Here is a 24630-nt window from a genome sequence, read left to right on the forward strand (position 1 = left end):
TAGAGTGCTAAAAGATCAGAAAAATCAAAAGATTGGGATAAGCAGAGCAAAACCTTGAAAAAAGGAAAAAACAATGAAAAACTGAACTTTTACTTGTCCAAATTCAAAAAAGGATGAGAATTGGGATCAACTAGAAGCAGAGAATCAACAGAACCAAATTTCATGTATAGATGCTTCCCAACATGGATCGCGATCCATGTTCCAAGTAGACATTTGACAATAAGATTTGATCAGTGTACTCCTGATTACTAACTAAACAACTTTTCCAGAAGGAGCCATAGACAAAAAGTGAAGAAAGCTGGTGAAAATACTAGAATAGGAGTTGTTTGCAAAAAACCGCAAAACAACACAAAATCTTGCTTCTCACTTGGAAAAAACTAATCAAATCCAAAAAGACTTGGGGAATAGCATCATCATACCTTGTGTGATCAGCTCACAAAGTGTCAGTCCAAAATCTTGCCAAACATGGATCACGATCCATGAACCTTTTTGGAATTTTGAGCTGATAAAAGGCAAGCAGGGAAGTGATAACAATTGAAACACTTTCTCCCAAGGGACCCTTATAAAAAAATTTCAAAAAGAGGGCAAAAGGGGACAAAAATCAGATCAAGGAGGAAACCACTGAAATAAACCCTAAAACTAACTTTTGTCTGTCCTAAAAAGCTTTAAAGCATTCAAAAACCATATAGCTAGCATCACTAGGCCAAGAACTAGCCGTGGGACAAAATTCAGTGTATTTTGACACAAAGGAACATGGATCGCGATCCATGTTCCCCTGAAACAATTTGATACCAAATTGGTACCATAGCTAGAGGGCATCACAGAGAGTCTAGTGGTCCTTCTAGAGGTGCAAGAAACCATCCCAACAGCTCAGAACTGGCAGAAGCTCAGGCAAAGTGACAAAATCAACTTAGCCTCCAATCCAGAGGTTCATTTCTAAAAAATTTGGTACCATGAGACCTCTTAATCATGTTAAATCTGATGATAGCAACAAAAGTTCAATTGGCTTCTCAACATGGATCGTGATCCATGTAACTCTGAGTTAGAACAGAGACAGAAACTTACCATACAAAGAGCTAGTCCATAGCAACCTGGTTCTTCTTTCAAAATTGAAATTGGACCCAAATTGTTGAGGATGTGTAGGGAATTGTGTGCTACTAAAAAAACCCAGCTAAGTTTTCTTGATTAGAAGCAAGAACTAACAAGAATGGCTCACAACTATCAAGCAAATTCTTGACAGGTTGCAGGTACTAGAAGATACTACCCAGCAAGCAAGATCAAACGGGAGATTCAAACTATTTAATGAGGTAACTCGGTCTGGATTTTGTAATACCAATTCTTCATGAATTTGCTGTCAGGAAGATTGTTCCAAAATAGGAACCCCAGCATCTTTAATCAAGGGAGTAATCACTCAACGGAAGAAAGTGTGAATTAGAGACCACTGCCACCTTTGGAACCCATTTTAGAGGAGAGTTTCTCTGACACTTTGTCTGAGAGATCATACAGTCTCATGACTGAAGATTCTAACAAGTCAAACTCTAAGGGAACAACTTCGATGGGTGCAGGTCCTTCTCAGCCTGCATCTGATGTAAAATTGTTGTATTTGAAGTTTCAATTTGAAAATGTGCTTAAGGCCAAAATCTATAAGGATGGAATGGACCGTTACTGTGTTAAGTTGGAAAATAAGCCGAGCGAGTTTAGAGACCTTGTAGATGTTGATTATGACGGGGATAGATATTTCGACCAAGAGGGAGTAATGTACCTGGTGGTTCATAACCCTTTTATTGTGGATAAATGGGGAATGACCGGCACCAAGGACAAGGTAGATAGTGAACTAGCCGATGCACCACCCAAAATGGAGAAACAAAATGCGGTACTCAGACGCACTCAGACGCACCAATGAGACAGCGCGCCCGGCTTTATAAGTTCAATAATGGAGAACAAACACTCTATTATAGATGCACCACCCAAAATGGAGAAACAAAATGCGGTACTCAGACGCACCAATGAGACAGAGCGCCCGGCTTTATAAGTTCAATAATGGAGAACAAACACTCTATTATAGATGTGATGAGCCCCACATCAAATAATTGATAGACCGAAAAAACTTGTATGTTTACACGTACACGGAGGGCATAAGTATTCAGGTGGTCATAATGGACAAGTATGGCCAAAAGTACTCTCCAATGGATCGAAAGGAGTTAGAGAGATATACATATTTTGGAGGACCACTCCACCAATATTATGTAAGTCCAGAAGAGGTAAAAACCACGACTATGCACACCAAACCTGAGATTGTAACCATGAGCCCCTTGAGAACCAGGGTAGAGGATTCTTATGGACATGAACGAGTCCCATAAATAGGACCTTTAGGATCAACGACGTCTAGGGCTTCCATGAACACACATAGGGGCAGTACTGTTCCTGACATTACTTACACCATTGGAATCCCTCCAATTGTTACACGAGATCGACTTGATGAACGTATAGTGGATAGGATACCACTATTAGTACCAAGAGGAGATTATGAACCTAGAGAAGCCACACCAGGCGGACCAGGAGTTGTTAGAATGGTTGCAGAGACCAGACGTATGCGACCATCTCAGGTGGAAAAATGCGTACCCAAAAAGTATAATGGATCCGGAGATCTGTATGCCCATGTTTCAATCTTCAAACAAGTGTTGAGAGCGGAATAGGTAACTGATTTCCACACTCAATATGAAGGATTTGGGTTGACATTAGAAGGTACTGCTTTGACTTGGTTCCAACCATTAAACAACTTGGAATTCCCAAGTATTGAGCAACTTCTCCGAGAATACGCTGAGGAATTCTCAAAAAGGGGGATCAAGCATAACACTGTCTCCTAGATCTATGCATTTAGGCAAAAGGAAAAAGAGAAAGCAAAGGAAGCATCGCTTTGTCTCAAGCAATACATAGAAAGATGCCCTGATCGAGAACTACCTCCGGATTAAAAACTATCATCCTTTTAATAGAAGGATTGCAAAATGACACGCTCAAAAAGGACTTGCACTTGAAGGCATGTGTAACTTTTGAGCAAGTCACAAAAGAGGCGTTGTATCTTGTAGATAACTGCAAGGCATATGGGGAGGTGACTGAAGACACAGATCAAGGGACGGATAGCCCCTCTTCAACCACTAGTGAGTCCACGACAAAATTGGGAGGGCAAAACCCAACTGTGCCGGACGTTGATCGAATGATCGAGGAAGTGATCAGGAGGATAAACCAAGGAAATAGGACGAACCCAAACACACGACAACCGCCCACCCGAAAATGTGATACTTGTGGAGGAGATCATCCAACCCAATGGTGCAACCTTCAACAAAGGCCAGGAGTAACGCACATCGAATATTGAAACGGTGTGCTACAGAACAAAAATGGATAAGCCATGAAACTCACGAATGTTTCTATAATCGGAACTATGTTAGAGAGAGACAATACGGACCACATGGGGGACAACAACTTCCACCCCCTCCAAGGTACCAAGTGGGGCCAAATAACGCAATCTTGGGGTAGGAAAAAGCTCAATCTATGTTGGGACATCAACCTCCCTTACCCCAGGAAAATAGGGCTATGGTAAGGATTTCTCAACCCATAGAACCACCTTTTGATCAGAGTATGGTCCAAGTAGTCTCATATCGAGAAGATTCAGACAATACTTAGAGAGGGGATTTGATGGGAATGCATATGCTCCAGAGGGACATAATCCATGGATAATTCCTGAAGAGATGTCCAAGCCCTCATACATAGTACAACCAACTAAAAACCATTATTTGGTCGATGAGAATATGCTCATGTTCATGGCAAATCAGGGCTACAAACCTAGGGGCTACCCTCCTAGAACAGGACAACCGATGGGAGCTCCACAAGCTTCTCCACCACCTGTAGGACCATGCTATGAATGTGGCGGTGATCACTGGGCTAGAGTTTGTCCAAACAAAGGAGAACGGGTGAAACTTTTTGGATTCTATGACGGATCAAAAACATAACCGAACATTTTGATAAACGCGGTCAATAGAGCTCAAGCACATGAGGCAGCAAGGAACGTCCCAGCCAACCAAACCAAAATAGACAACTTATCTGTTCGAACCCCTAGGAAATCCTGGAAGGCAAAACGAAACAAGATGAAAGCCAAAAGGGAAAAGGAAAAAACTGCCTTGGAAACCAAATTGCTAAAAACAGAGGAACAACTTCAAAGGGAAAGAGACCTTAAGGGCAATAACGAGATAAAAAAACCATCGGATCTGCCATCAGGAGGCTCAGTCTTAGTAGATAGGGTGTTCAAAGCTTTAGATGCAATTTTGAAAGTTTACGAGGCAAATCTAAAGCCTAACCAAACCCAAGAGGATAGGTGGTTAACGTACCCTCATCCAGGATATGAGAAAGAGAGCCTAAAGATGTGCAAGGAGCTCATCCAAGCCGCTCAAGTGCTTATGGAACCATGAGTTCCTACGGCTCCAAAAATCGAGGTACTAATTCAAGAAAAGATTCAGGAGTTAGAGGGGTGGGGAATTGAAAAGAATAACCTACCAAATCCTGTAGACGAAACACCATTAGATACGAGGGTGGTAGCCAATACAATAGATGGAACAAATTCTCAAGCACCACTGCCAATGTCGGTGGTAGAAGAACAATGGCCTCAAGAGCTATGGGAATAGATCAGGAATAGAAAGATGGAAGTGCCACACTTGTGTCAGCTCCTATTCCAGAAATCCACCTGGAGCATGAGCTCTACCCAAATGACATCAGATCATTGTATGGTGATGCATGCACAACAATATCGGAAGATAGTAAACCACAGTCATTGAAGACTTTACCTTCATTTATTGGTAATCCTGAAACTCGATCAGAGGTAAGGAAAGTCCCATCTCAATGGAAAGCCAATCCTAAGATGATGGATACTAAAATTCTTCACGAGCTGATGTCATCCCCTATCCGTTGTACACTGACTCTGTCAGAGTTACTGCATATCGACCGCATCTTTGGGACGAGGTCAAAGAAAATTTTGAAAAAAATAGGGCTGGTTATTCCTTCACCCGAGGTTTCTCCAAACACACTAAAGACACAACCCTCAAAACAAACTAAACATGAGCCAGTACCAGTAAACAAGGTAGGGGATTATTGTGAAGGTGAAGAAGGAAATACTACCCTACAGGTGGAGTACAAAGAGATTAAGTCGATAGAAATCTTGGATAGCAGGGTTGGAATATCCATAGCTACCAAATCCATGTGGAAAAAATGGGGAAAACCTGCTCTCAGAAAGACGAGAATGAAACTTCAATTGACAGATGGGTATCTGGAAAGACCCATAGGCATCTTGGAGCAGATTGTAGTAACCTCTTGTGGAATTGCATATGAACACACATTTGCTATTATGAATTCGATGAGAGCAGCAATTTTGACATCATATTGCGGAAACCATTCATGTGCCAGCTCAAAATGGTGCAAGATTGGGGCTACGACTATATCTATCTCAGGAACAAGGATGTCATTACAAAAATTAGTGTCAAAGATCATAGTTATAGAGACGTAGAAAGAACCCCAGGAGAAGACTTGCATTCCACAACTGACCAGGAAGGAGGAATACTGGCTTGGCTACAGAACAAAGCTCACCAGTGGACAGGAGAAGCTTCGGAATGTGGAAGTCTAAAAAAGGAAAACTGCATTCTTGATAGGACTACACAAGAAGAGGCATACATACCAAAGCCTTTTCCAGAAGAGATGTTCGAACCTTTTGGATGGCAACAAATACTAGCTACTCTTGATGTTTGTGTAAACGAGGTGACCCTCACCAAATTCTGTGATGAGGAAGGGTATGATATCATTCCATTCCAGATGATGGGTGTCCGCCTAACTCCGAAGACAGAGGAGGAAGTCCCTCACAAGGAAGGGGTGGCCGAGTGTCGACGCATAGTGGACAAAATCTCTATAAGAGACCTTGTCCAAACGGATGAAGAAGATTTCCAAGACTCGACTAATAAGACGCTAGAGGATAACGTGGACGACGAGCTTTCTAGTAGCTCGAGTCAGAGCATCAAACGGAAGGATCGACGAGTGATCTTCTATGATTTTCTAAACCAAAACCCTCGAAGACAATGCAGGTATCGAGATAAATGCAAAAACAACCAAAACAAGCACAACGAGGACTCAGTACCTCTATTAATTGACAAAATGCAGTACTTAAGATTAGTAGAAGCGACTGACTGTCTCAAGGACAGGGTATCAAAGAAATACATGAAACATTACTCAACCAAAACCAAATAAAAAAAAAGCAAACATACAAAAACCAGAAAAAGAGAAAAATATCAAAAAATAGATTAAGTTGTCCAAAATGGAGCGCAAAGTCAAATACAATGAATTGAAGCGAGCCTTGAAGGAAGTTTGGACAACAGAAATGGAAACTAATGAGGAATCAAATGATAATAAATTCAATGCACCTTCCCACTATAAGAAGTATACCATTCAGGATAGGAAGATCGTGGTGCAAAAACCCAAACGAGATCCCAGAGAACCAGGAATTTCATATGATGGGCCTGAAAACACCAAAAGCATCAACTTGGAAGAACCAGGTAAGACCGGCATATATTGCCACGGACCTTATTGAAGAGGAAGAGCAACTCCTAGTCATTATGCTCAGACGATATAAGTATGTCTTTGCATGGTCATACAAAGATCGAAAGGGGATAGATCCTGAGATATGTCAGCACATGATTCCCCTTAAGAGTGATGCTAGACCACGTAGACAACGTCCTTACACGTACAATGAAACTTTTGCCAAGAAAATTAAGGAGGAGATAGACAAACTTAAGGACGCTGAGTTTATCTACGAGATTGAGCACACTGATTGGGTGTCCTCGATTGTGGTGGTACCCAAAAAGAATGGAAAACTGTGTGTCTGTGTAAACCTCAAATAGGTAAATGCATCCACCATCAATGATAATTATCCACTGCCAATAACCGATCATGTTATTGAGAGGGTAGCAGGGAAAGAGGCCTATAGTTTCTTGGATGGGTTCTTAGGCTACAACTATTTGACAATTAAAGCAAAAGATCAGCATAAGATAGCTTTTGCGATAGAGTGGGGTGTATTTGCCTACAAGGTAATGCCTTTCGGCTTGACCAATGCCCTGGCCACATTTCAAAGACTAATGAGCCACGCATTCAAAGCATATCTCAGATAATTTCTGGAGATCTACATGGATGATCTTTGTGTTCATTCTCATCAATGCAGTGACCACATTACTCATATGGAAAAAGTCTTTGAGAAATGCAGAACGTATCGTATTTGCTTAAACCCGGAAAAATGCGTCTTCATGGTAAGACAAGGTAGAATTTTGGGCCACATTGTGTCCAAAACCGGAATTTCAACTGATCAAGAAAAGGTGCAAATAATTGCTGCACTACCGAGACCAACGAAGATAAAAACAGTGCAAGCATTTATGGGGCATTGTGGGTACTACAAGCGTTTCATATATATGTATGTTGTAATAGCTAATCCATTGTACGCCCTCATAACTAAGTTCAAATGGACGGAGGAATGTGAGCACGGTTTCCAAAAATTGAAGCAGCAGTTAATTTCGGCTCCAATTTTGCAAGCCCTTGACTGGAGCAAAATCTTTCATGTCCATGTGGATGCATCAGCCTATGCCATCGGGTGCATATTAGCCCAGCCAAGAGAGAAGAAAATGGATTTTCCCATTTGCTACTCTAGTCGGCAACTAAACAACACAGAAAGAAATTGTACCACCACGGAAAGAGAGGGTCTGGGAGTGATTTATGCTGTCAAGAAATTTAGACACTACCTTCTAGCAAACAAGTTTGTCTTCTTCGTGGATCATCAAGCATTGCTATATCTAGTAAACAAACCTTGCAACACTGGAAGAATTGTTCGCTATTTTATAATGCTGCTTGAGTTTTGACTTCACAATGGTAGTAAAAAAGGGGACCACACACCAAAGAGCAGATCATCTTTCACGACTATTTCATGGGAAAGCACTTGAGGGTGTCGATGATGACCTTCTTGATTTATATTTGTTTAACATCGAAATGGTACCGAGATGGAGCGAAGAGGTCATTCCTCTACTCACAATTGGATCATTGCAGATAGAAAGACAACCATCAATTATCCATCAAACATGAAATCTCCAGCTTTTAGCAGGACGATTGTACAAACACGGTAAGGATGGGATATTGAGACTATGTGTACAGCTTGAAGATACCACCTACTACCTCAAACAAGCTCATATACAAAATACGGGATTTCACGCTGGTGAAACACAGACAGGCCAACAGCTCTAGAGACTGGTCGTCTACTGGCCAAACATGGAACACAGTATCCATACATATGTAAAATCCCGCAATAGTTGTATAATGCAACCCCCAGTGGAACATGCCACCATGTTTCACGTAGTACAAGCACCTAAATGGAGTGCTCACATAGTTGAGTACTTAAAAAACCAAACCTTTCCAGTGGAATGGGGCAAAGCAAGAACAAGAACTATCGAAGAAGTGGCCAAACACTATTTTATCATTGCCAAGCAACTGTATAGGCAAGGAAAGGACAAACAACTACAGTTGTGTGCTACAGAAAGCGAATATTAGGTTATCCTAGATCAAGCACACCCAGGACAGCCAAGGGGACACAGCTCTACTGATAAAACGGCAAGGCTCGTGCTACGCTCAGGCATATGGTGGCCAACCCTGTTTATGGATGTAGAGACATATGTCAAATGATGTGATGAATTTCAACGCACAAAACCATCCCAAAGGAGAGATGAAATGCCATTGAGGCTAATGATGGGTGTATGTGCTTTTGCCAAATGGGGCATTGACTTCATTGGTCCATCATACCTCCAGGATACAAGACTCACGCACAATACATCATCGTAGAAATAGACTACATGATGAAATGGGCGGAAGCAAAAGCAACCCAAAAAAAATGATACAAGAACTACAGCTCAGTTCCTTTTTGAAAACGTCTATATGAGATATGAACTACCAACCGAAATAGTGAGCGATAGGGGAACACACTTTTTAAACGACGTCATTGAAAGCCTCCTTGACGAATTCATGGTGGTCCATCACAAATTGGCACCCTATCACCCGCAAGATAATGGGCAGGCAGAGAGTACCAACAAAATCTATGCACCGTGCTCACTAAGATAGTCAGCAACTCAAGAAATGATTGGGATCAAAAGCTACACACAACCTTATGGGCTTACCGAGTAGCTTTTAAAACTTCCATTGGAACGACTCCCTTTAACCTGGTATTCGGGATTAATATGATCCTACCATTGGAATTCCTAATCAAATTCCTAAGAGTGGAAACACAATTAGGATGGATGGGCCATGAGATATCAGAGAGACTAGACACCCTAGAACAATTAGATGAAACTAGACTTAGAGCGATAGCTGGGATATATGCTCAAAAAAAGGAAATGAAAGCTTTCCATGATCAACACGTAATTGGAAAGGAGTTCCAAGAAGGGGATTATGTTCTCATGTATACCCTCAAACAGCACTCCAAAAAAGTCAAAAAGCGAAGAATGGGGCCTTTTGTAATACATGATATATTGCAAAGTGGCGCCATCAAACTTGCAACATTAGCAGGAGAGGAGATGTCTAATTGGACAAGTGGCTGTAGATTAAAGAAATATCTTCTTCCACTGACACCATAAGAACTCACAACACTCCATGCAGCAGCTCAACGCAGACGTCAAGCACAGGACATTCGGGAACAAGCATAGCAAGAAGCCAAACTCAGAATATTAAAACGCAAAGAACAAGCAAAGTTCTAGAGGAAAGCACAACAGGACATGGCTATTGAGAATGCTCCGATAGCATCCATACAAATGGCAACTACATGGTTAGGAGGAATGTATCTACGCATTCATTTACAACTTGCCGACGACACCACTGAAAGAGCCTTAGTGGACACAGGGGCCAGAGCTAATGTGGTTAACTACTCCACTTTCAGAAAAATCACGCAGGAACCTCTAATGCCCAATACTATGGGGTTAAAAGTAGCAAACAAAGGCACTATGGACAGTTTGGGCCACATAAATTTACCAATCACCATTGCTGGAACCGTTTATCCGCATCAATTTCATGTGGTCGAAGATCAATGTCTTAACGAAGCAGTTATTCTAGGAGTGTTATTCTAGGAGTGTCATGGATGCGCACTTATCAAGCCACACCAAATTGGCAGGACAACACCTTACTCCTCGAACACGAGGGCCAATCTTTTGCCACGCCATTCGTACAAACGGACCATGTATGGGAACCTCTACCTTCGCCACATGCACCAGCTCAGCGATACTCCACCACCATGGTCAAGAAAATAGGGTTAATAAATCAATCATGGAAACCAAGCCTAGGCAATTGTGGATACCTAAATGACAAACCAATACACGTGAGCCTACATTGCCTATGCAGAAATTAAACCACCACAAATTGCCCAAGGCTGTTGTCACATGGCCTAACCCAATGGACCACTATCTTCGACATCCAAACATAGTCAAATGGGTATGGCAACCAAAACAACCTCGCCTTCATGATGCCTCTTCTAGCGAATCCAAACCTAAGAAATTTTGATGGCAACCCAAACAATGCCAAAAAGCAACCCAACCGTCAGCATCAAAACTTTTGCAGGTCACAGTCAAACACAGAGGGCGTCTTCTCCAATTACTATTGTTTGGACCACGCAGCTTCCAGGGAACCTCACCACCAACAGCCTACTGAACATATTGTTCAACACCTATCTCTTGCAGAGAATTTTGTTTCCCCATGCATATCCTCCATCAGTATCATAGAGCCACACTATATGGCTATGCATAGACACGCACTTTATTTCCAAGCACTCTGACATATGTTCGATGGGGATGATTCACTCTAGGAAGGGGGAAAATGCGGAAGGATTATCATTTGTATATACTATTATTATCATCTTACTTATTTTCTTTTCATTTCCTTTCCTTTTCTTTTCTTTAAAAAACACATAACAAGTTTTTTAGAGCTTGATAGACTCTTAGTTGGCATAATCATGAGCCATACCGTCACCATCTAATACCAAAATAAGAGTATGTATATAAGGGAGGCGACACTAATTTTGGCTAATTTTTGGCCAACTAATAATCATTGTAAATAATTTTCTTTTACAAAAAAGCAAAAAACGAAAGATAATCAACAAAAAATTGATAAGTCGAGCGAGGAAAGTCAAAATTGACTTTTGAAAGCAAACGCTGAAAACTTCAAAGCAAGGACTTTGAACATGGCAAACATGGGAAGATTCAACACAAGATGAATTTTGAGCCCAATAGTGGCAACGCATCTTCTTTTTGCCCTTATCACCAGAATTGCCAGACGAAGTGCCGTCCTGGATTGCTGCATTCAGTTTGCAAATGGTCTTTTGGTCATTTTCACAGGAAAAAAGGTGGAATCCCAAGAAAAAAACTCAAGAGAGGAGAGGTGTTGGGATGCCAAAAAGACCTATAAAGAATGACTAAAGATCAATTGGGAGACTTCACACTCTCCTCGGAGCCTATCAACAAGCAATTGTAACCTAAGGACTGTGGTAGGATCAAAACTAAGCAAAAGTCTACTTGTAAAATGGTGAAAATTGCACGATTCAGTTTGTCTTCTCAAAAGAATTCAGTGTCTGGTGGAATTTGCCAAGGAACTAGGCAAAGCTATAAACTACATACCTAAATTATCAGAAATCAAAACAAAGATAGATCACACGCAAAACATGAGTCCAAAAAGTGGTTGCCAGAAACAGATATGGTCAAAACGGAAAAAACATGGCCATAAACTGAAAAATGGGACAAACTAAGGAAAAACATGTCCAAAGTTGAAAAAATTTCACCAATGTACTAGGAAAACCTATGGGAACAAATGTGCACAAGAACTGTATCAAATTTCTGTCCAACATGGATCACGATCCATGTACCTTTTTGCCCAATATACGTAAAAACCATACCATCTGATTCAGTATGTTCAAGAAAGACAAGCCATGGAGTCTCAAACCATTCGAATCCCAAAATCCACTTCAAAAAGCCAAAAATCTCTAAATCTGCAAATGGTTTCCAAAATTTAGTCCAAGTGTCAAACCATTGATCCAAATCCCAAATTTTTTGGACCAAGGCATAATCTAGATGAACCCTACCAGATGGTATCATCAAATTTCCAAAATGTTGCCCAACATGGATCGCGATCCATGTACCTTCAACCCTTAATCCAGAGAAAATTGCTCAGTAGCATCTCCATATGCCCAGGAACAACTTCCCAAAGTTAGAATTTTCAAATGCTTCTCAACATGGATCGCGATCCATGTTCCTTTTTGCCAAAATTGATATGTTACATTACAGTCTTGTTCCTATAGTAATCCTAGATGCACTAGTGAAATATGATCAAATTTGGAGTAGTTTTGACAATGTTATGCTCATTTTTTCATTCTATGGTCAAGTTTACACTTTTCGACAATTTTTTATTATGGCTAAAACCTATTTTCACATGCTAAAATTGGCAACAGGATTCCTCGAAGGAAAGCACGAAGGGAGTGGAATGCGGCACCTTATGAGATAACCGATATCTCATCAAATGAGAAAGCTTACCTCACCAAATAGGTACTTGAAGCAATTTCGACGAACATCTTCATCGGAAGGTTTCAAGCAGCAGATGGAGAAATTGTAAAGGCCACAATCTTTCCACAGGAAATGCGGACTTTGCACCAAAAACCAGAAGTGCAAGCAGGAGGCAGGTGTCTATAGGTAGACAACTTCTTACGACTGCCTCTTTGGGGAATGGACTTTAGACGAGCTCACGAGCTCATAAGTTTAATTCAGTACAATGGGGAAGAAACTTTGACAGACAAAGATGGGGTAGTTGTCAAGGTAAAGATCTTATCGGAAATTATCAATGAAGCCCTCCACCTGCTGCAAGGGACGTACAATCTATTGCAGAAGACAAAGGCAATAGACAATGATAAAGCCTTTTTGAAGCAACACGGCCACAAGCTGACGTATCAAGACCTGATCTACTTAGAAACTGAACTGCCATTGCACCTTATATCGCAACATTTTAAGGTGCAGAAGCTACCTAGATATACCGAACCTTTGTTGCATATGGCCGTGGTAATGGCAATGGGCTTAGTTGAAGGCAGGGTGGTTAGTTGCGACTTTGGCAACTATCTTCTTGACACTATTGTGGAAGCAAACCTGAAGGGGAGTCAAAGAAGTAAAGCTTACATGAACGGGGGACCAATGCTCACACGTATAGCCTATCAAGCACTGGGAATGATCGAGAATCTACCACCTGCTGAAGTGCAGATCGATCTGATCCACAAATACAAAAGAGTTGTAAGACCAGTGGCAGGACCTTCTATAAGGCCAAAACCAAAAGTCAAACAGATAAGGCAAAGCGCACCGCTAAAGGATTCTGAGAACGAGAAGACCGAGTCAGAGGCTCGGAGTAGCCAAGAAGAGGGGTCCCACCCAAGAGACACTCCTTCGGAGTACCAGTCTTTGGAGGAGGAGTAGGACAACCCGTACATACTTGGATATACCCGATTGAAGAAAAAGGTTGCACACTTGGCAGAGGCTATCCCCATTACTCATGCTAGGAGGAAAATCGAAGAAGCTCAAGCATTGAGGGGAAAGCTCTGCCAACAAAAGCAAGATCAGCATCAAACCTAAGGAACAGAAGCGAATGATGAAAAAGAAGAGGATAAAGCCAAAAATATTATGCTGCTACAGAGCAAACAGAGGCTTTGGAAAGGATCAAGCAACAGAAGAGGCGGGAAGCTGAAGAAAAACGGGAGATTGCCAACGCCATGCGGAAGCGCATTCACAATGAGCTCAAGCGAAAGATGGAGCAAAGGCAAAGAGAAGAATCAAAGAAGTCACGCGTCGATGATCTCAAATCATATGACGAATCTAGTCAACACAAAAAAGAGGAAAGTCACACGCAAGGAGAGGAACAACATGACACACAGGACCAACAAGGTCAAGACCTTGGTTCTCCCAAGGATGCTGAGCCACTTCCAGAGACTTCGAAAAAAGAGAAAGGAGAAAGTGCAGGACTATCGGAGCAAAGGACGGAGGGAAAGCAGACAGAATACAAAATGGATCAAGAAAGGAGTCCACACAAACAAAGCCTGTCACAATCTCTGATGCTCTAAAAGATTCGAAACAAATAGAAAAGAAAGATGGGGTGGTTGAGCAATCGGATCAAGGCCAAAAAGGCCAGCATAGGCCAAGATCGCCATGCTCACAAGCGACCATGGAGGAAGGAGCGGAGATAGTCAAATCCTTTGACATTGACGCTCACTTAGAGCAGATCAAGCTACAGTTTCAATGTCAAAGAGCTCTTTACAACCTAAGAGAGCTGGAGTTAGAAGACAACAAAATGGAAGCATCTAGAATGGCAGCAGAATCCTTGAAGTTAAAGCAACAAATTGAAGCACTAAAGAAGGCACAACTCCAGGCACAATTGGAGTTGCAGAGAGAACAAGAGAATGCAGCGTACTATTACAAGAAAGTGCAACAATTCAACGAGGCGAACTCCGCATTGCAGATCAAGCAGCAACGCCTCAAGTGTAAGGTCCCTCCCTTAACCCTAGAGACATTCAGAACTTTTTCAGCCTAAAAAATAATTTAGAAAAAAGCTAGACCAACAAAGAAGTCATGCGGACAACGAGACTTTATTCCAGAATGAAAAGACAAGGATATTCCGGATAAGAAATTACGTCATCCCTTTTTTTTTCCAAAAAGATTAAGATTATTTTTATACTTCTTCATCAAAAGTCGCATGGAACTGATCTAGATCGAGAATTGGCAGAAAAAGGGACTAACTTGATTGGAAGATGAAGTTAAGAAGTAGGAATTGAGAAGAGAATTGGGGTCCAATAGGAATTGAGAAGAGAATTGGGATCCAATAGGATTTGAGAAGAGAAATTGGGGTCCAATAGGAATTGAGAAGAGAATTGGGGTCCAATAGCAATTGAGAAGAGAATTCTACCCCCCATTTCCTGTATAAGCACCCCCTCTCCTTTGTAATTTTACACAGATATTACTAAGCTACTTGCATACTTGCCATGCTCAAGATTATGCTTAAGTAAATCAAGGTTTCCATTAAACCTTGCTCTTGCTCTCTCCCTTTCTTGAAGGCCAAATGCTTGAGGGTTTTGTGAAGAAGCTCCTCTCTCCTTCCTCTTCATCCTAAATCCCTTTCCTTCTTCCTTGAGCCTCACATCTCTTCAAGAAGGACTTCAACCCCATTTCTCTCTTGATTAGAGGAGGTAATCTTCACTCCTAGTAGGATTAATTAACCTAAACCATGTGTTTTAATACTAGGAAGGTTTATGTGCATCATTTTAGGTTTAAGCTTTAATGGTTATCTTGGAATTAAGGTTAAATATTAATGGTAGTTATGCATCATTAAGTTAAACTTCAAAGGTATATTTGCATCCTTAAGTTAAGCTTTAATGGTAGCTTTGCACTTAGGTGTAAGCTTTAGTGACTACCTTATATTTCAGGTATAAGCTTAAATGGTAACCTTGGAATTAGGGTTAAGTATTAATGGTATTTATGAATGATTAAGTTAAGCTTCAAAGGTAGATTTACATCCTTAAACTAAGCTTTAATGGTAACTTTGTACTTAGGTGTAAGCTTTAGTGACTACCTTGTATTTTAGGTTTAAGCTTTAATAGTAACCTCACAGTTAGGGTTAAGTGCTAAGAGTATCTATGCATCATAAAGTTAAGCTTCAATGGTAGATTTGTACCCTTAAGCTAAGCTTTAATGGTAACATTGCACTTAAGTGTAAGCTTTAGTGACTACCTTGTATTTTAGGTTTAAGCTTTAATGGTAACCTCGTAATTAAGGTTAAGCGTTAAGAGTATCTATGCATCATTAAGTTAAGCTTCAAAGGTAGATTTGCATCCTTAATCTAAGCTTTAATGGTAACTTTGCACTTCGGTGTAAGCTTTAGTGACTACTTTGTATTTTAGGTTTATGCTTTAATGGTAACTTCGTAATTAGGGTTAAGTGCTAAGAGTATCTATGCATCATTACATTAAGCTTCAAAGGTACATTTGCATCCTTAAGCTAAGCTTTGATGGTAACTTTTCACTTAGGAAAAGCATTGAAAGACAAGCTTGCAATTTAGGGTTTAGCTTCCATGGTGACTTTGTGTGTGATTAGGGTTAAGCTTCCATGGTGACCTTGTGTGATTAGGATTAAACTTCCATGGAAACCTTGTCTCATTGAAGAGAGAAAAGTTTAGTCTCATTATGGTAATCAAGCTTAGGGTTTGCATGTCTCTTTACAGTCGGAAGAATGTATGGTTATAATCCTCTCTTCCAAACTTCAATGGAAAGCTCTAGATTCCCATTTTATCTCCAAAGCGAACTTTAATGAAAATCTCAAAGACTCATAAATTATAGGACGAGCTTCTAGCTTCCTAAATGGAAAGTTAGGCACCATAAGAAAAGAGTAGTTGTCTAAGCTCGATAGAAGTAGTTCAATTTTTGGTATTGAAAAGTATTTCTAAAGTTGTCAATTTCAAGTTTGTTTGCAAATACGGGATGGGGGAGATAGGGGATAACTTTGCAAAATTGATCTCCGTGTTGTTTGAACCAAAAACCCTACAAGCTTCCATGGAAATGCCCCATGGATGGCAAAGGATTGCAAAAACCTGGGAATTGTACAAGACGGGGATTGAACTTAAAAAGTTAGGCATTTCCAAAGAGACATTAACCATCAAATGCCTATGGCAAAAACTCGCTTGTATTTTCAAAATAAACTTGGCTGGTAGATAATTAATGGAAGTAGGAATTAAGGTTGATAAATGAATGAACCTGGAAATTACCAACTAGGAGTTAAAGAGGAATCTCGAGAGGTGATAGAAATAGTCCATTGCAAAACATAGATTTAACTAGGAGTTTTGAAGATTGTCTGGAAATGATCGGAAACCAAGATGGATCTTCTTGGGTCAATTTGATTAAAAGGCGGGCTCATTAAGAGGATTCTCTTGGGGAACTTGACGGAGATTGACCCATTTCAGCTAGGGTAGCGTAACCGGCAAATTTGTTATATCTAAGTCATTCATGCCTGAGGGATAAGGGATGAATGGGTTTGTTTTATTCTTGCCCGGCCGGGTGAAGTACTACCCGCGGTTTCTTATTGGAAAACGGCCATAATCCGGGTATAGCCTAATGCCAATAGCTGGATGAGAAGGTCATACTCAGGGAGGATGATGTGAATTTAATTAAGAAAATTTGTTCTATTTGGTTGCTTAAAAAGGGACTGGAAAGGCTAGGAATATAGGGGCTATCCTATGTATCTGTTACCAGATGGTGTTATACCTCTCAAAATAAAATTCTTAGGAAGGAATGATTAAATTACTTGATGAGCCTTTCCCAAACACTTAATTCTGGGAAATATTGTGAAGGTGCTGCCATTTTGATGGCTTGTAACCAATTAGCTTGGTCCTGAGTGAGGCAAGATGTATTGGTTGAAACTAAATGTGTTGCATGATTATTTAGGAAACTAGTTACAAATTGTAGCAGACAAAGATAAAGACATGAAATAAAAGTTTTTAAATGAAGATATGGTGGGAACAACCATATGAATCTGAACGAGGGTATGCAACAGATTGTATGCTGCTTGTTGTCTGACGATGTCTGATAGACTGTCTTCCTGATTTTGTAGTACTTAAGTACTACCTTGATAAGGGATTGGTTCGGTGGGTGGACGTATCTAGAGGGTCAGATGGCCGGATGTTGATTTAAATTTTTTATGTTAAAGGCTAGGACTACGTGGGATAAAAATGGGTAATCGGGGACGAGCGAGACCATGTAGGATTGCAAGGTCCCTCTTCTTAGGGGAAAGTGATAACTGTCGTGCCTGCTTGTTAGGAAAAAGGGTTTATCGCCATGAACCAAAGGAGAACAAGAAAGCAAGAGCAGATCCTCAAGTTAAAGATAAAGAGAATCAAGACTAAGGACCACGATTTTGGGTGCGGAAAGCTATTAAGGACAGATTGATTATGAGAAGCGGATAGAATTGTTGAATGAAGGGATGTACCCCCTTGGGTTGGCATTCGAGATAGACCGGAGTCATGTCTGAGTGTCAATCCCAAGTGGGAGGGATACTTGCAGATAGATCTAGGTCATTCCCTGGAACAGTCTGGAGGATTGAGGGAGGTGAGTAGGGTCGAGTCTAGGTATGGCCCTCGCAAGTGCAAGTGGTATCATTGAAAGGCCGGCCCATTGAAAGGATTCTCTTGGGAACTTGACGGAGATTGGACCTTTCCAGCTAGGGTAGCGTAACCGGCAAGTTTGTTATACCTAGGTCATTCATGCCGGAGGGATAAGGGATGAATGGGTTTGTTTTATTTTTGCCCGGCTGGGTGAAGTACCTGCAGTTTCTTATTGGAAAACGGCCATTATCCGGGTATGGCCTGATGCCAATAGTTGGATGAGAAGGCCATATTCAGGGAGGATGATGTGAATTTAATTAAGAAAATTTGTTCAATTTGGTTGCTTAGAAAGGGACTGGAAAGGGTAGGAATATAGGGGCTATCCTGTGCATCTGTCCCAGATGATGCTATACCTCTTGAAATAAAATGCTTAGGAAGGAATGATTAAATTACTTGATGAGACTTTCCTAAACACTTAATTCTGGGAAATATTGTGAAGGTGCTGCCATTTTGATGGCTTGTAACCAATTAGCTTGGTCTCAAGTGAGGCAAGATGAATTGGTTGAAACTAAATGTGTTGCATGATTATTAAAGAAACTAGTTACAAGTTAATTATACCAGATAAAGGTAAAGAAATGAATTAAAAGTTTTTAAATAAAGATCTGGTGGGAACAACCAGATGAATTTCTCTGAATCAGGGTATGCAACAAATTGTATGCTGCTTGTTGTGTGACGATGTCTGATAGACTGTATTCCTGATTTTGTAGTAGTTAAGTACTACCTCCGGAAGGGATTTTCATGAAATGGTTCGGTGGGTGGGCGGATCCGGAGGGTCAGATGGCCGGATGTTGATTTAAAATTTTTATGTTAAACGCTAGGACTACGTGGGATAAAAATGGGTAATCGAGGACGAGCGAGACCAGGTAGGATTGCAAGATCGCTCTTCTTAGGAGAAAGTGATAATTGCCGTGCCTGCTTGTCAAGAAAAAGGGGTTATAGCCATGAACCAAGGGAGAACAAGAAAGCAAGAGAAAATTCTCAAGTTAAAGATCAAGAGAATCAAGACTAAGGACCACAATTTTGGGTGCGGAAAGCTGTCAAGGACAGATTGATTATGAGAAGCGGATATAATCATTGAATGAAGGGATGTACCCCCTTGGGTTGGCATTCGAGATAGACCGGAGTCCTGTCTGAATGTTGATCCCAAGTGGGAGGGATACCTGCAGATAGATCTACGTCATTCCCTGGAACGGTCTAGAGGACTGAGGGAGGTGAGTAGGGTCGAGTCTGGGTATGGCCCTCACAAGTGGTATCAGAGCCTAATTTTGAATCTTGGACCTTGGATTTAGAATTTTGGATTTAGGATTGATGCATGGGAGCAAAACAACTCAGTCTAGCACCCAAATTTCAATTATAACAAAATGAAGTCTTGATGTTCCAATAATTATTCAAAAAATTTCAGATGGCTTGGGATCTGCTAGAAGAAATCCAACGGATTATTTGTGAGAGGATGGAAACTGCTACGCTAAAGCAAAGAATCGCTATGGTGGAACATTTTTGAGAACTCTTTTTTCCAAAAACAAGTAAAGATTCCACTCAAGAATGGAAGACTACCAAATCAGATGAAGTATCCCAAGTATTGATGTTTGGCCAACAGTACCTTATAGATAACTTACATCTGGCCATGATCAAAGAAAAGCTAGGACTAGGACCCAAGAGATACTGCATTCTCAAGAGTTTTGCAACAAACTTTGAGAGCAAACTTTTCCTCGTCCTCTCCTATTTAACTCGCGAAAAGATTTGTATCTACCCAAAGCCACTAATTAAAGGGACCTTTTCTGCATTCCCCCTGGAAAGAAATCGGGGAAGCAATTTGTAAGCAGCCCCATATTTCAAGGAAGGATCATAAGGTTCTACTTGACTACCCAAGCAAGAATGTCATCATGGGATTGTACGCAAGAGTCATGTTTCTACCTTCTCATTACATGCAGACCTTCAAAGAGGCTTTCATGATGACAGGTTTCTTCAATGTGGACTCTTCCATATTCAACCCAATGAAAAAAGATCTGCCAGTCCGGCACATCGCCTACCAAAGTACCCTCACTAGTAATCCCTTCAGAGAGCTTGACACCAAAGTCGAGATTGAAGCACGAGCTCAGAAATTCAGAAATCTCACTGCAACACTCGAAAGAAGGCAGTAGACTCACTCAGAGATAGCTTGCACGAGGATGTGCAATGAATAGGAAGGGGGGAATGTTTGGTGGATGCAGGCATATACAAGCGTATGCACACCAAACCTTGTAAACACTCTATTGTTTCGAAGAAAGCCATGTAATTCAGCCTATGATTAGTTGTAACCATGATATAATTAGACAATACCCTCTTTACTTCTCTGAGTCTACACCCTTGTAAGAGGGCGGATGGTCGTGCGAAAGCCCCCTTAACTTTTAAAGTCAAAACCCTTAGTTTTGAGGGGAGATTTATCATTAGTTTGAAGAATAAAAAACGTGCACTGTGGAGGCCTCTTCCTGCTACAACTTGTAATCTTCTTTTCTCCTGAGCTGGTAATCAGAATTCGTTTCCAAATAGCACATTGCGTTCCTTGTCTCTTGTTCTACAATCTAAGTGTAATCATTTCCAATTTTGTTGTGGTTCGTGATGCATTGTTTGTGAGCTAAATGCATTGATTTGGAGGTTAAAATGGTTGTTTTTTTATATTTTGACCATGGATAAGCGTTTCTATGCTTAAGGAAGACCTTTCCAAGTACTTCTGTTTTAGTTTTTTGCACATTTTCTGTGATGGATTGTGATTTATGTACCTTCCCAGATGGTGACAAAACTTGGTAGGATTGAGCCCTTAAGTGTTGTGATACCTCTCCTTAAGTTTCGTGGAGTTCCGGATTCGTTTGGATGCCAAAAAGGCGTGATGACCTAGAGTGGTGAGATTGGACGCATACTGATTGTCTGACTAGGAAGTGGTTGATTTGCTTTTGTCGTAGAATGAGTAGTACCTGAGTTCACTTTGGTGAGATTGACACTCTCATTAAGTCTCCGTGCCCCATCCCGAGTCGCTTCCTTGCATATTGATATTATATTAGTACAAAAGAGCTATGCTGCAGACGTCTGTCACGGCTACCCACTAACAAAGAATTAAATTGTCCTCGGCCTCAGTCCCAAGACCTCAAACACCTTCGAAGGTGGAGAGAGCTAGTAGGGAATGAGGGTATGGAAGAGGAAGAAGAAGTAACTTACAAAATAATCTTCTCACTTGTTTCACTCTTGTAGCTTAGCATAACATAGTAGCATAGTAATGGAGATGAAGAAGATGGCAAGCTTGCACTTTGGAGCATGGCTCTTGGTTGGGTTTGTATTCCATAGCCAAGAGTTGTTGGTGTAGGCTCTCAACTTCTCAAGCTTGGAGAAGGAGATGGAGTTCTTGCTCAACACACCATGAGAAATGAGTGTGTGTTTGTGAGTGTGTGTGAGAGAGTATATGGTCAAGCTACCCCCCTCCTTGCTTGGATCGACCCCTCTTCCTAGCTCAAGCTTGAAGTTGATTGAACCTTCTCTAGGCTAGCCAATCACATGCATTAGACATATCAAGCAACCATGGTAGCATTTGGACAAGTGTCCTCCTTTCCCCTTTGAGAGAGAGGGCTTGAAAAATGCTTAGACAATTAATTAAATAAACTAAATTCTCATTGGACCCCTTTAGAGGTCAACCAATAGGCTTTAGGCACTACATGAGGGCAGCATGTGTAGGTCCTTGACATGTGTCCTTGTGGCCTCTAAGGTCTTGGGCTTGCCTTGAGTGAGTGTGTGTGTGTTCTCTCTCATGCCCCTAGCTTTATGGCTCACCCCCCTTCTTGTAGGGATCATGTTGACTTTGGAACATCTCCCCTCCTTGAGCACCTTAGTCATGAATCCCCTTAAATACCTTAGTCATAAAACATGACAAAAGCAGCTCAAGCACCTTAATTGACTAAGGTCCTAGTAGAAATTTTAACACTAACCTTTGGAGGTCTTTAATGAAGCTAACCTTAAGGTCTTTCAAGCTCCATTATGTCATATAAATCAATATCTAATTCTCCTAAATGATTTTCTCATATTAAACTGATCATTTAATGTGGGGAAGTGCCAGGGGAGAAAAAGCTAGAATATTGGTTAAGCTAGCAGACCGGCCACACTAGGGATCCAAAGGAGGGAAAATAGGGATCCAAAGGGGGGGCCATCTGCAAAAGAGCCATGTGCAACAATGGGCTAAAAAGACCCTAAGGTTCAGCCTATTAAGACTTCCAAAATGCTAAGGTTCCAAAATTCAAAGGTTATGTCCAAAGGGTTAAAGCTTAGGGGGAATTGGATGCTTTGTGTGCTCTCCAAAGACAACACATATCCCTACATGGGAGGGGGCGATCCCTTCTTCTAGGGGATGAGAGAGAAAGCCACACACACACACACACATGCTCCCTTTACACAAAGGGAATGAGGGACACATGTCAGCTCCCTAGGCCAGATGCCCACAAGGTGTGCCCAGTTTCTATTGGATGACCCTTGAAGTGGACCAATCAGAATTAAGCTAGAGTAGATCTAGTTTAATTAATTTAAAAACATTTAATAAAAGAAACCAATGAGAATTAAGTCTCCTAGAAGACTATTGGGCAGTCTCACAAGGGGTCCAATGAGCATTCAGGAACCCAATGGCTTGCCTTATTCCTATTGGCCAGGAGGCAAAGGGTGTTGAGATGTCGAGCTCTACACCTTGAGCTGGCATCCACTACGGGTCTTGGCCGCTTACGGCATTTACTCACTGGCGCGTTAGGTGACCGACACGGAGGATCTCTGCCAGTGATTCTACAGCTGGACTACACTTATAGTGCCAGCCTAGTACGCTTCTAGCGAGTTCACACTTAGTGACCGCATGTACATATGTGCTACTTTTCAGCTTTAGCACTTAGTCATTTTGTACTCTCTTTTCTGTGAAGAAGAAGAAGAAGCTTTCCATCTCTGTGTGCTTTGTGCTTGTCTTGTGTAGCTCTCTTGCATCCTCATTCTTTACAAAGGGGTCCAATGAGAGTTTAGTTTAATTATTTAGTTACCTAAAGCTCTCACAAAAGGGGAAAGGGGAACACATGTCAGAAGGCTATCACTTATGCTGCTTAATAGTCATTGGCTTGACTTGGGGAGAGCCAATGAGGGCTCAGCAAGAGCAAATAGCAAGAGGACTCGCCCAAGCGAGAGAGGGGGCTTATTTTTGCAAGGCATTATCACACACACACTCACACAATCTCATGTGTGAAGAAAGAGAAGACTATCTCTTCCCAAGCTTTAATGGAGAGCTCATCACCTATTCCAAGCTTGTCAGATAGAAGCCTACATTAACACACTCTTGGCATGTGGATGCAAATCCAACCAAGAGCCAAGCTTCAATGCATGCTCATCTCCTCTACCAAGCTAATTACTAAGCTAAGCTATGCTAATATGAGTGATTATGTGAGGAGATGTACATCTTTCTCGTAAGATACTCCTTCTTCCTCTCAATCTACTCTCATACCCTACTAGCTCTCACCATCTTCGAAGGTGTGTGAGGTCTTGGGTCTGAGAACGGGGATAATTCAAGTTGTGTTTGCTAAGTGTTTTGCTTAGTGCATGAAACTTTCATCTTCATTGCACTAGCTAGTCTTGAAGGAACACAAAGAATTGTATTGTACAATGTCTCTCTTGATGGGAGAAACCATAATACAAAGCCTTTTGGAGGGGGGACCGGCTCCATGCAAATCCGGTCCTCAACTGTTGTCGTTAGCTTAATTTCTCTCTCTTTTGAAAGTATTGTCGATGCTATCTAACTAGGTGTTATGCTTTTTGTTGCTCTCTCCACCCAAGCACTCTTGTAATTCTCATTAGGAATCTATTTTAATGAAATGCCCACTATGTTCATGCTCATTTCCGCTACACACAAGTTATTAGGCCATTAAATGTTACAATTAGCTAGCATTGCTCTTTGACATACCATCTCTCATTTGGAACCATTGACTTTGGTCCCATGTTGAGATAGCTCCATAAGCACATGTCTATATTATAACTCATGTTCTTGTTTATTCTCTCACATTAAATGATCAGTTTATTATGAGAAAATCATTTGGATTAGTTAGATATTAGATTTTATGTCGTTACCTCTTTCTTGAAATCATAATCGTCCTCGACTATGAGGTAGAGGAGATAAAGCCTTAGTCATTAGTCTATGTTTCTTAGCGGGTAGAGGATCCCTTTTTACCTTGCAACATCATTTCAGAGTGGATGAATAATCCATTTGGTGCTTCGGAGACTTACCTATCGCAAGCATGTCTGCTCTTGAGTTCATATTATATTCCCAAAGTAGATTGACAAATTCTACTTGGTGTTTGAGGGACGTAGAAT

The sequence above is a fragment of the Adiantum capillus-veneris genome, chromosome 15 (assembly GCF_014529385.1).
Source record: "Adiantum capillus-veneris isolate H3 chromosome 15, ASM1452938v2, whole genome shotgun sequence".
Taxonomy (NCBI): Eukaryota; Viridiplantae; Streptophyta; class Polypodiopsida; order Polypodiales; family Pteridaceae; genus Adiantum; species Adiantum capillus-veneris.